Source organism: Trachemys scripta, chromosome 6, assembly GCF_013100865.1.
Source record: "Trachemys scripta elegans isolate TJP31775 chromosome 6, CAS_Tse_1.0, whole genome shotgun sequence".
Lineage (NCBI taxonomy): Eukaryota > Metazoa > Chordata > Testudines > Emydidae > Trachemys > Trachemys scripta.
Genome location: NC_048303.1, coordinates 86,272,759 through 86,285,497, shown reverse-complemented (window position 1 = coordinate 86,285,497; position 12,739 = coordinate 86,272,759).

Below are 12,739 nucleotides of genomic sequence, written 5' to 3'. Positions count from 1 at the left end.
TTCTGAACCATTCACACTAGAACTTGTCCGTGGGTGTGTCTCTATCACAGCTTATAGTATTTAATTTATTTTTAATTTTAAGGTGACCAAAAATTGCTCAGCTGTTTTGGTGTTATGTGAGGATGAAAAAATAATGTTTTAAAATTGTTCTCATGACACACTGGTTAAAGGAATATACTGTATTCTGGTTCCCATAAATACACTCTGCATTGCACTGCATTTCTTATTGCTATTGCCCTACTGTGAGCTTTTTCTTTGAGTGGTTGCTTTAATAAACAAGCAATTACTGGAAAATCACTTTCATACCCAACATACTTCCTTTCAAAACTAATAAATCTTTTCCTAACTTTTTGCTGTATTTTTTTTGTTTTACTTGATCCACATCAAGCCACGTGAAAGAAATCATGAATTAATTGATCATTTAGTTGGGTCGATAGTTCTGTTTTGACAGTCTGCATTAAGCAGTAACTAATTGCCCAATTCTAAATGCTTTTAAAAACATATCTAGGAAATCAATAACGCAGTAACTGCATTTTAAACAGAAGAATGAATGCAGCTATGTAGGAGGAAATGGACAGCCATAACATAGGCATGCTCCACAGCAGTACAATATTCCACTGTTCTTCTCTCTGTGTCTTTGTTCATGTTTGTTTCCTGACAGTCACTTCCGTTTGCACTAGCTAAATCAATAGCTCACACAGTACTTCAGTAGCTGGCAGTCACAGGAGTTGCAGCCTCCTATAGCTCCTTCCTTCAAGTGTAATCACTGAAGTTCATCCCGGATGGAACAGCTGTGAGCTATCAGAGCAAGAAAACGTTCTCTTCACTGCAGCGAATGGTTACCCTGAAAGTCCGATTTCAGTGACCAAGCTTACAGATATATGCATCCTTGGTAACATGTCCTAACATGTCCTGGGCTTCTTTTTAATTCCTCTACATTCTAATTTCTCATTTTCATTCGTACTTTAGATTACCCCCCCCCTTGCTAGTAGAAATTAAAACTATCCTTTTAAAGTGGTGTTTTATGCCAGTGACACCATACAGTTCTAATATCTATTTACTTTTTTAATTTATAATCATATTATATTGTTGTGTTTGTCCAATACGATTAGTTACCAAATGTTAAATAATATTTCATAATGATTTAATAGTAATATATTGATTTTCAACTACCCCTAATTTTAACCTAAAGTACCGTTAGTATCTAGGCAATTGTGAACCAAAGAGACAGCCCCCAAAGAATCTACCCAGTTTTAAATCAAATGAATAATAGAACAAGATACTTTGAGAGGATTTAGCCATTTCTGGGTAGACATACAGCGAGAAGGGATACAGCCATTACATTTCCTGGTGAGTTACTGTATTTGGTCAAAACTCCTAGAGTGAAATCTTGGCCCCACCAAAGTCACTGGGAGTTTTGCTATTGACTTCAGTGGGGCCAGGATTTCACTCTGAGTAGTTATGTAGGCCACACAAATACTTATCTGTATGCTGTAATCTAAAAGCACACCGAGAACAAATTTCTTGAATGCAATTCATTGAAGACCTTGAAGGAGTTAACAAATCTCCATAGATGGATATGTAACCCAGCAGTGAGTGTGTGCTATGGGTCCCACCTCTGTGCTGATCCGCAGGGGACATGAGTTGTTATAGCCCCAAGCTACAAAACCTTGTCTTTTTAACTCAAGCTGTAGCAGTTCATGCCCCTAGTTCAATCCTAGACGTGTTGGCCAAGATGGTGGTCATCATATATATTCAACTGGGACCCGATTTGCTACATGCAATTTCATACATTTTAATGAAAGAGAGAGAGAGCCAAAGCATACATAAGCATTTTGGCTTATCATTGTGACGCTCCTCGGTGGCACCCAGATTTGTGAGGTCCTCTCTACCTCCTGCCCTTAACATGAGGAAGTCTTGTCTGTGCCTATTGTGCTTCAGCAACCTGACTCCACCAGCTTCTGGCAACACAAGCCCTGCATTCCAGCCTTCCACAGGCCTTACTTTCTCTCTACAGATTAGCAACAGTGCTTAATTTGTACCAGGGCTGAGCCCTGGTGTGACACCAACAGCCCCTGGTTGTCAGCGGGCAGGATTGAACCTGGGACCTCTGAAGCTTAGTGGATAAGCCTCTACTGCATGAGCTAAAAGCTACATGGCTGTTAGCTAAGGCTATAGAGCAGACTCATTAATCTCTTCCTAAGTGGTCTCAGTGCCACTAAATGGGACAGAACACCACACCCAGGAGGTGTGTGGGTTACACCAGCACCTTTAGGCTTGGAAGTTCGTAGCCCCAGCACTTCCGGGCTTGCCGCATCACTTATGAAAGTAAAAAAATTGCTTGAGCCCCAGCGCTGCTTTCATTACAAATTAAGCACTGGTTAATGATAGGCACCACCTAACTCCTGAGTCCTCCAACCATCCCCTATAATGTCCAGCCCCATATCCACTTGACACTCATAGAATTACTAGCCCTACTGTTCCCAAAGGAACAGGGCACAGCTTCACTTTTTCCATTCCTACATCTTACAATGATTGTGATGACCAGTGTGATGCAAGCTTTCTTTAGAGACCTTACATGACATTCTTTGGCAAACCAATACATGGAGCCTAAACCCAGGGGAGCCCCATAACCCTTATGTATCCTTTGCCCTCTGCCAGTTGGCACAAAGAGATCTCTGGGTCAATCATGTTTGATTAGAGTCACTCCCTGGAGGAATTTTATTCCATACCCCAATAAGTAGTTCATACTGTTCTCTTTGCAGCATGTATTTTTTATCTGAGATTGATATAATATGGATCATCTTCAGTTAATGAGTGATTCAAGATGATTCAGTGCATGTATATTACAATATAAATTAAACCAGTCTTCATTTTATTTGACTGTTTCAGAATCTCACATGTGAGATAATACAACAGCTGGAAATTTCTTCTGCAACAGATTTGGAATTGCCTGCAATAATTTATTAATATTATATGTTGGCCAGTTATTATGTCATCTACTGTGTGCATAGATTGAGTTAATTCTAGACCTGGTCAGCAAATGCTGATTCTCTGATCTAAAATATTTCAATGACTCTATTACAGATTTAACTAAACTTCCTAGTATTCTGGTTCTAGCCAGAGCTCCAGCTGCTGGCAGACTCCTGCCGGAGCTATGGACCCAGAAGTCCTAGTATTTGGAGCTTTTGTACCTTGTCAAAAATTTATTTGCTTTGACTGAGCTTCTTCCTACTTAATACATTGTCCCCTTTGTACTTCTTTTTCTCCCACTCCCACACAAAAAATCATGCTGAGTTTTGGGAAGGGCCTGGAGGGTGTGCTTCACAGGGACAATAGGAGATAGATAAACACCACAGAATCTGACAATTTAGAACGTCCTGCCTACATCACAATAGGCAGTTTAGTGACCAGGGGAAGCTTTTCTGAAATGTCAGTGTGGATACTGCAATCCACCCTCCTTGATGTTCTGCCATCTCCTAGTTCCTGTCTTAGAAGATGCCTAATACATGTGTGAAACTTGGGGGGTCAGGGGGGGCATGTGCAAGAGAGTTCTTTTGCTCAGGCACAACTTCTGTCCCTCTGCCTGTGCTGTGGGGAAGAGCCTTTGTATCATGGAAGGTTCTCATGAGATGGCTTTGTCCTCTTGCTTGCTGGAAATGAGCTCTCAGAAAATGAAGTGTGCGGGGGGGTCCTCCTTGGCCAGCACTATCTCTATCCCACTACCCAACACTCTGAGGATGAGTTCCAAGAGCACAGAGGCTTTCTCCTAGGCTGGTAATGGCTGTGTTCCACTACTCCATGCTCATGCCACACTCCATAGTAGGAAAAGATGCCAAGTTCTCTGCTAAGATGTTCTACAAACCAAGATTATTGAAGCAGAATATAGAAGACACAGTATGGCAGTTCTCAAGGCACTCCTGTCCTTACCCTTCACTAAAGCTATCCCTAGAAAACAAATAATATTTAAATATCTTATTTATCAATGTCTGATGTGATAATATGTGTGCATGCATGGGAGCCAGACATCAGGTGCCAGATTCTCAGGTAATGAGCTCATTTAGAAAAATCCATGTTATGATTTTAGGATTATAACTTCTGTGTCCATCTTTCTTTATTATTCATAATGCATCAATTGCCTTCACCATTCCTTTTTATACGATTGACCTTACTGTCCATTACCTTCAGCTCTAGAGTGCTACTCTCAAACCTGGCCTGTCTTTGGAAGATGACTTTTCTGTCAAAAGTACATTAAAAGTGACAGTTGGTAAGAGTGACATGAATATGGTGTGACATGAATTTTTAAACTTGAAAACAGCTGCTTTATGAGATCCTTTACTGTAAGATGCTGTTTTACCAGATTCCCTTGATGCGTTTCAAGTTAAGAGATATTGCTGCATATTTCTACAACACAGCTATACTGAATAGTTTGGAAAAAATTCAGATCCTTCTGAACACTGCAGTATCCAATGGCTCTCAGCTAAAGCAATTCTGAAGGGATAAATTCATCACTGGTATAACTCCATTGACTTCAGTAGGCTTGCATGACAGATGAAAATGGCCCAATATTTCTGTGAAGTCCATTCTTTTCTACTGGCTTCCATTCATGCAGGCAGGGAGTTTGAGAAGTGACTCAAGATCTAGCACCTTCTGACCGCAGCCTTTGAAATCAACATGGTTTCAACAAACTTCATAGCATGCTTTGACAAGATTCCACATATACTGATAAAGGTAGCTGTGATATTATATACTAAGGCCTTGTCTACACTACGAGAGTAGTTCGATTTTACTTAAATCGAATATTTGGAATCGATATTGCAAAGTCGAACGTGTGTGTCCACACTAAGGACAGTAATTCGACTTTGTGAGTCCACACTAACGGGGAAAGCGTCGACATTGGAAGCGGTGCACTGTGGGCAGCTATCCCACAGTTCCCGCAGTCCCCGCTGCCCATTGGAATTCTGGGTCGAGCCACCAATGCCTTCTGGGTAAAAAAATGTGTCGAGGGTGCTTTTGGGTAACTGTCGTCATCCATCCATCACTCACTCCCGCCCTCCCTCCCTCCCTGAAAGCGCCGGCGGGAAATCATTTCGCGCACTTTTCAAGTCATTGACAGCGCGGACGCCACAGCACTGTGAGCATGGAGCCCGCTGCAACCATCGCTGCAGTTGTGGCCGCTCTCAACGCCTCGCAGCTTATCATACAGGTTGCCCTGAGGCAGATGCAGAAAAGTCAGGCGAGGAGGCTACGTCAACGCGGTGATGGCCTGAAGTGTGAGAGTAGCACAGACCTCTCAGAAAGCAGGGGACCCAGCGCCGAGGACATCACGGTGGCAATGGGTCATGTTGATGCCGTGGAACGGCGATTCTGGGCACGGGAAACAAGCACTGAGTGGTGGGACCGCATAGTGCTGCAGGTCTGGGATGAATCACAGTGGCTGCGAAACTTCCGCATGCGGAAGGGAACTTTCCTTGAACTTTGTGAGTTGCTGTCCCCTGCCCTGAAGCGCAATGACACCCGGATGCGACCAGCCCTGACTGTCCATAAGCGAGTGGCCATAGCCCTCTGGAAGCTTGCAACGCCTGACAGCTACCGGTCAGTCGCGAGCCAGTTTGGGGTGGGCAAATCTACCGTGGGGGTTGTTGTGATGCAAGTAGCCAAGGCAATCGTTGATGTACTGCTGCCAAAGGTAGTGACCCTGGGAAACGTGGAGGCGATCATAGATGGCTTCGCAGCGATGGGATTCCCAAACTGCGGTGGGGCCATAGATGGAACTCACATCCCTATCCTGGCACCGGACCACCAGGCCAGCCAGTACATTAACAGAAAGGGCTACTTTTCCATGGTGCTGCAAGCACTGGTGGACCACAGGGGACGTTTTACCAACATCTACGTGGGATGGCCGGGCAAGGTTCATGACGCTCGTGTTTTCAGGAACTCTGGTCTGTTTAGACGGCTGCAGCAAGGTATTTACTTCCCGGACCACAAAATAACTGTTGGGGATGTGCAGATGCCTATAGTCATCCTCGGGGACCCAGCCTACCCGCTAATGCCCTGGCTCATGAAGCCCTATACAGGTGCCCTGGACACTGAAAAAGAACTCTTCAACTACCGGCTGAGCAAGTGCAGAATGGTGGTGGAGTGTGCTTTTGGACGTCTCAAGGGGAGATGGAGAAGCTTGATGACTCGCTGTGATCTCAGCGAAACCAATATCCCCATTGTTATAGCAGCTTGCTGTGTGCTCCACAATCTCTGTGAGAGCAAGGGGGAGACCTTTATGGCGGGGTGGGAGGTTGAGGAAATTAGCCTGGCTGCTGATTACTCACAGCCAGACAGCCGGGCGATTAGAAGAGACCAGCGGGAAGCGCTGTGCATCCGGGAGGCTTTGAAAGCAAAGTTCCTGAGTGAGCAGGGTAACCTGTGACTTTCTAATTTTGTGTACAGAGAAGCCTTCACCCCACTTCCAACACACGTTTCAAAATAAAAATAGTTCTACTTTGTTAAAGCACACCGTTTTCTGTAATACTGTTTTCGCGGGAATTTTTTAAAACTGGGACGCAGACTGTGGTGCGGAGCGGGTGTAGTGTAGTCGCGCGAATGCAGCTTCTAAACTGAAGGACTGACAGGCTCCGGTGCGGTGGGATGGTTCTTTCAACGGAGCCTGTCACCCCTCCTGATAGGGACTGTGTGTATGGGGGTACTATGTGACTTTGTGGCGGGGGGGGACGCTTACAGATCCCCTGCTGTGTGGCTCTGTGATCCTGCCTAAGGACCGCCGCTTCAGATCTCTAACTGCCCTCCCGTGCCACAAAGTCACAGAGCAACCCACCTCCCACCACATAACATGAAAAGAACCTCCCAGACTAACCAGGGTAAGTAGTCACTGCATCACTGCACTATGTATGTGCCCTGCTGCTGTGCCTGCCCCCGACTATGTACCCTGCCAAAGGTGACTGTCCTGTCCAATTACCAACCCCCTTTCCCCCCCTCCTCCAAAAGAACATGATGGAAACAGTAGTTAACAGAAACATATTTTTTATTAACAACTACACAGGGGACTGGGAAGTGAAACTTGGACGGGGGCTTGTGTCAGGCGGGAAGGAAAGAACTTGTCAAACTTTGGGGACTGAGAGCCTTCTGCTGCTCGAGCTCTCTGCAGGGGTGCAGTGAGAGTTAGCAGGGACTCTGCCGCCTCTCCTTCTGTGCACTTTGGGTGAAGGGAGTATGGGACTTGGTGGCGGGGGAGGGCGGTTAGAGATGGACTGCAGCGGGGCTCTGTCCTCCTGCCTCCGTTCCTGCAGAACATCCACAAGGCGCCGGAGCGTGTCCGTTTGCTCCCTCAGTAGTCCAAGCAGGGTTTGAGTCGCCTGCTGGTCTTCCTGACGCCACCTCTCCTCCCGATCCATGTTGGCTTGGTGCATTTGGGACAAGTTCTCCCGCCACTGGGTCTGCTGTGCTGCCTGTGCTCTGGAGCAGGCTATAAGCTCGGAGAACATGTCCTCCCGTGTCCTCTTCTTCTTATGCCTAATCCTCCCTAGCCTCTGGGAGTGTGATGACAGGCTAGGTTGTGAGACAGTCGCAGATGGGGCTGTGGGAATGGGAAAAAGGGAGTGAATTCCTCAGAAACATAAATGTAGTTGTGAACAAAGAACATAGTCTTTCTCTGTGAACAGGACCATGCACAGCACCTATCACATGCGCACTCAGCACAAGGTCGAATTCTCGGCCTTCGCATTCACTGTCTGTGGTTTTGCAGAGCACTTTTGAGAACCCTGTCAGGACAACGGAATTTCTGTTGCAGGCAGACATGGTAAGCCGTAGATTCGTGGCAGCTTAAAACTTTAATATTAGCAATGGCCTCATTTCACATTGAAATCAATGTCGGTCCCTGCTGCCAGCAATCCGGCAAGCAGGAAGTTTGCTCCTGTCCCACACCCTCGCGGCTGTCCCCGGGAACGATCCCTTTCGGCTGACCCTTTCCCGCCTCCACCGCGTGGCTGCAAACCAGCCAACACTAATAACATTCCCCTACCTCATTCAAAGCAGGTCTTCATGAGCGACATCACCCTCATGAGGATCTCTGAGAGCGACAGACAGAGAATGCTCCGGGAAAGCCTCCAAAGACCAGGGCCGTATGCCGCCATGCTGTGCCAAGCAATGATTCCGGAGTACTTGCTAGTCTCGTGGCGCGGCAACGTGTCCTACTACGGAGGACCCAATAAGGCCGCTCTCCCCAAGAACCTAATGCAGCGGATTTCAAATTACCTGCAGGAGAGCTTCCTTGAGATGTCCCAGGAGGATTTCTGCTCCATCCCCGGACATATAGACCGCATCTTACTGTAGCTGCAGTAGCAGGGACTACACAGTAGAGCGGCTTGGGCAGGACAATCATGCAAAACCGGACATTGCTAGATTTTTTTGAAATACTTGCACTGCCCATGACTGAACCGTTAAGTTATTCAAAGTAATCATGAGAAACCCATTTTTTACATTGTTAATAATCATGTTCTGTTACAAATAAATGTTTAGATGTTTACAACACTTACTGGATGATCCTTCACCAGATTCTGTGTCCGGGGTAACGGCTGGGGAGGGTTGGTAGGGGATCTCTGTAAGGGTGATGAAGAGATCCTGGCTGTCGGGGAAATCAGCGTTGTGAGCGCTGTCGACTGCCTCGTCCTCCTCATCTCCTTCCTCATCTTCCCCGTCCGCTAACATGTCCGAGGATCCGGCCGTGGACACTATCCCATCCTCAGAGTCCACAGTCAGTGGTGGGGTAGTGGTGGCGGCCGCACCGAGGATGGAATGCAGTGCCTCGTAGAAACGGGATGTCTGGGGATGGGATCCGGAGCGTCCGTTTGCCTCTTTGGTCTTCTGGTAGCCTTGCCTCAGCTCCTTGATTTTCACGCGGCACTGCGTTACATCCCGGCTGTATCCTCTCTCTGCCATGTCTTTAGAGATCTTCTCATAGATCTTTGCATTCCGTCTTTTGGATCGCAGCTCGGAAAGCACGGACTCATCGCCCCACACAGCGATGAGATCCAAGACTTCCCGATCAGTCCATGCTGGGGCCCTCTTTCTATTCTGAGCTTGCACTGCCATCAGTGCTGGAGAGCTCTGCATCGTTGCCAGTGCTGCTGAGCTCGCCACGATGTCCAGACAGGAAATGAGATTCAAACTGGCCAGACAGGAAAAGGAATTCAAATTCAAATTTTCCCGGGGCTTTTCCTGTGTGGCTGGTCAGAGCATCCGAGCTCGTACTGCTGTCCAGAGCGTCAACAGAGTGGTGCACTGTGGGATAGCTCCCGGAACTATTAACGTCGATTTCCATCCACACCTAGCCTAATTCGACATGGCCATGTCGAATTTAGCGCTACTCCCCTCGTCGGGGAGGAGTACAGAAGTCGAATTAAAGAGACCTCTATGTCGAACTAAATACCTTCGCGGTGTGGACGGGTGCAGGGTTAATTCGATGTAACGGCGCTAACTTCGACATAAACGCCTAGTGTAGACCAGGCCTTAGATTTCTGTAAAACTGCACAAGGTTCTTATTTTAGACATTAACACTATACAACAGGAATATAGCACATATTAAATGGATCATTACCTGGCTAAACAATAGATCTCAATGTAAGTGTTAATGGGTAGTTATTAATAGTGTTTCTAGTTAGTTCTTACAGGGGCTGGTTCTTGTATCAGTGCTGTTCAATATATTTACTAATGCTATGGAAGAAAATATAAAGCCATTACTGATAGAGTTTGAAAATGGTGTAAAGAATGGTAAATAACAATGAGCACAGGCCACTGTAAAGATAGATGGATTTCTAGGTAAACTGGGTGCAATGAAACATGGGTTTTAATACAGTCAAATGTAAAGGCATACATTAAGGAACAAAGAATGCAGACCATACTTACAGGATGGGGGATTATATTTCTGGAAAGCAGTGACTCTGGGAACGACTATGGGGTCATTGTAGATAACCAAATGCACATGACCTCTTTAAATTAAGATCAGATTTCTGCATAAAACATATGCTTTACTTCAATCACAAGTTATTTTACTCTACGCAAGTGAAATGCTATGGTCTGTAGGAAAGGTCAGACCACATGATCATAATGGTCCCTTCTGGCTTTAAAATATATGCATCTATTAAATTAAATGTGTTATATACAAATCACATGTGATTCAGAACAGGATATTTATTTAGGTGAATCTCTCATTGTAGGCATATTGTAGATATAATCACTGCTTCTATTGGTGTACGACAAATTGCTATAGTCAATCAAAGAAACTCCCTCAAAAAAGGGAGGAAGGGGGAGACAGTTTACAAAAAAAGCTTAATAAATATACTTTAAAAGGAGCACCACATATTTTTGTTGTTAAGGCAAAGACGCATTGTGTTGCTGTGATCATTTTACTCTGTAGTGTACGGTATAATTCAAGGATTTAGTTTTACTCTCCAGGCTGCGATAAATGAAAATTTAAAAAACATGAAATGATTTACCATGTGAGAAACAATTTCTCATATATACTGTAAAAGAAATGTAACATGATTCCTCCAAAAGGCCTAGAAACAATTGTCCTAACTGCAGAGAAAGGGTCAGTAATCGGATGACTGAAAATATATCTATATTTCTGTAAATCAAAACAAAAGTTCTGGAACTAACAAGTTGTGTGAAAAACACCACCATTCTATCACACTGTTCTCATTGAGTCAGGTCCCCACATTCTTTTTCTGCATGCTCTTGACTGTGTCCCACAGGGGCACAAGGTCTACCTCCTCTGACCCTGCCTTTATGTCCCTGCACAGTAGTGGGGCACCAATGCAGGACCTGCACTCCCCAGAGAGCAGGAAATAAGTCCTCCCTGCACACCCAACAATCAAAAAAGAATCCCTCCCTACTAGCATCCATCTCAGTTTTTACAATGCGTCCCTGAATAATTAGACTTGACCTTGTAAGTATAGTTAGTACTGGCATGGCAATGCATGCAATGGAATGGAATGGTCAATAAAGCATCACATACCTCAATATAGTCTCAGTTATTAGAATCAAAGGAGTTCTCAAAAACCTGGGGTATAATGGGACCAAAAGGCAGATGTTTCAGACTCAAAGCTCAATGTTAACCCAAAAAAGCAACATCCTCTCCAGCTGCCTGAGAAGCAGGTTTGTTTGACTACAATTGTGTATTTCACATATGTGTTTTCCATTCTTACCTGCAGCAGAATTTCTTTTTTATCCTTCTCAAAGTGAAGCTCAGGAGGGCTGTTTCAATAGCTCTGGCCTGTGAGCAAGAAAGTGACAGATAATTTCCCTCATGTGTCAGAGTCAGAGGATCTTATTGTTTCAGCATTTCTCAACACACACCCCATCCACTAGGAGGAGTCATACACCTTCTGTCTAATTTCAGTTTCTTCTAGATCCCATATCCTTTATCTTAAATGGTCCAATTTGGTTGCAAAAAGTCACTTAATCTTTAACAAGTCTTAAAGGTGTTAAGGTTCAATCTGGAGAAATCATAATATTTCAGTGATCTGCTTTCCCCTGGATACATGCAATCGCAAGGCTGTAAAAAAGTATTAGAGAAAAGCCCCCACCCTCCTAAAGGCAACCCAAATTATGTTTTGCAGCAGCAGCAAATAATTAAGTTATAGTTTATTTTACTAAAAAAACCCCACCTACTCTGACTTGCTTGCCCAATTAAACTATCACTCACCTTTATGGCAAAAATAACTGCCTTTGAAGCATCCAATTGTTGCTCGGATTGCAAAAAGTTGCTATTAAATTTACTCTGACTTGGCTGGAAAAATAAGTGCCTTTGAACCATTTAAGCGTACCTGAAAAGCTAACATCTAATCTACCCCTTCTTTAGTCACTTCAGACCTCTGATCACTGACAGACAAGTTCAAAAGGAGTTCAGCTTCATGATCAGAAGAGCTCTTTTTCTTGGTCCCATTCTTTTCTCCTACTGCATGGCTAACATCAACTAGATCATTCCTTCTCCCTTCTGAATAGCAGCCCAGTCTGTTCTATTGCTCAGCTCAGCACCTCTTCCTTCCATACCCTTCTCTCTGACTGGCCACTCAGTATTGCTGGTCAAGCTGTCCCCTTTATTATCTGTCTGGTAGGAAATTGCCCAATTAGTGCTTAGACTTGTCCTGGGCACTGGGATTTTTCCCAGCTTGTACTTTCAACAGGAGATACTGAGGTACCATAACCACTGCTGCAAGGAAAATGCTGCATTTTAAAGGAACTTTCGGTATCGCTCTGTGACAAAGTGACTCACCAAACAGAGCACCCCTTGTGACAAGGAGCAGTGTTGCAGGGTTTCGTCCACTGGTAGTCCCCTTTTGCCTTATGATCTGATCCTCCAGCTGGGTCACCTTTGGCCTCACCCCTTGCAGGGTTAACCAGGGTTTTCACCCCATAGTCCTAGGCTCAATTGTCTTTTCTGGCCCCTTGTGTTTGGGATCTTCTGGCTAGTCCTCCTGGTGAGGCTTTAGGGAATGCAGTACCTCCCTCTATGCTGGTTCCAGCCCAAGAACCTGTAGTAAATAACTCTTTCTACAGCACAGTCATCTTCTCCTCAGGGGGATTCATATTCTCAGCAGGAGTTTGCTCCAGGGCCCAGCTCCTAGATTCAGTTCTCAAGGTAACAAAGGAAAAGAAACTAAATTAACAGTAATAAGGAATGGCTTCAGCTTCTCTGTCCCACCCAGATCCTTTAGCTGTCTGTCCT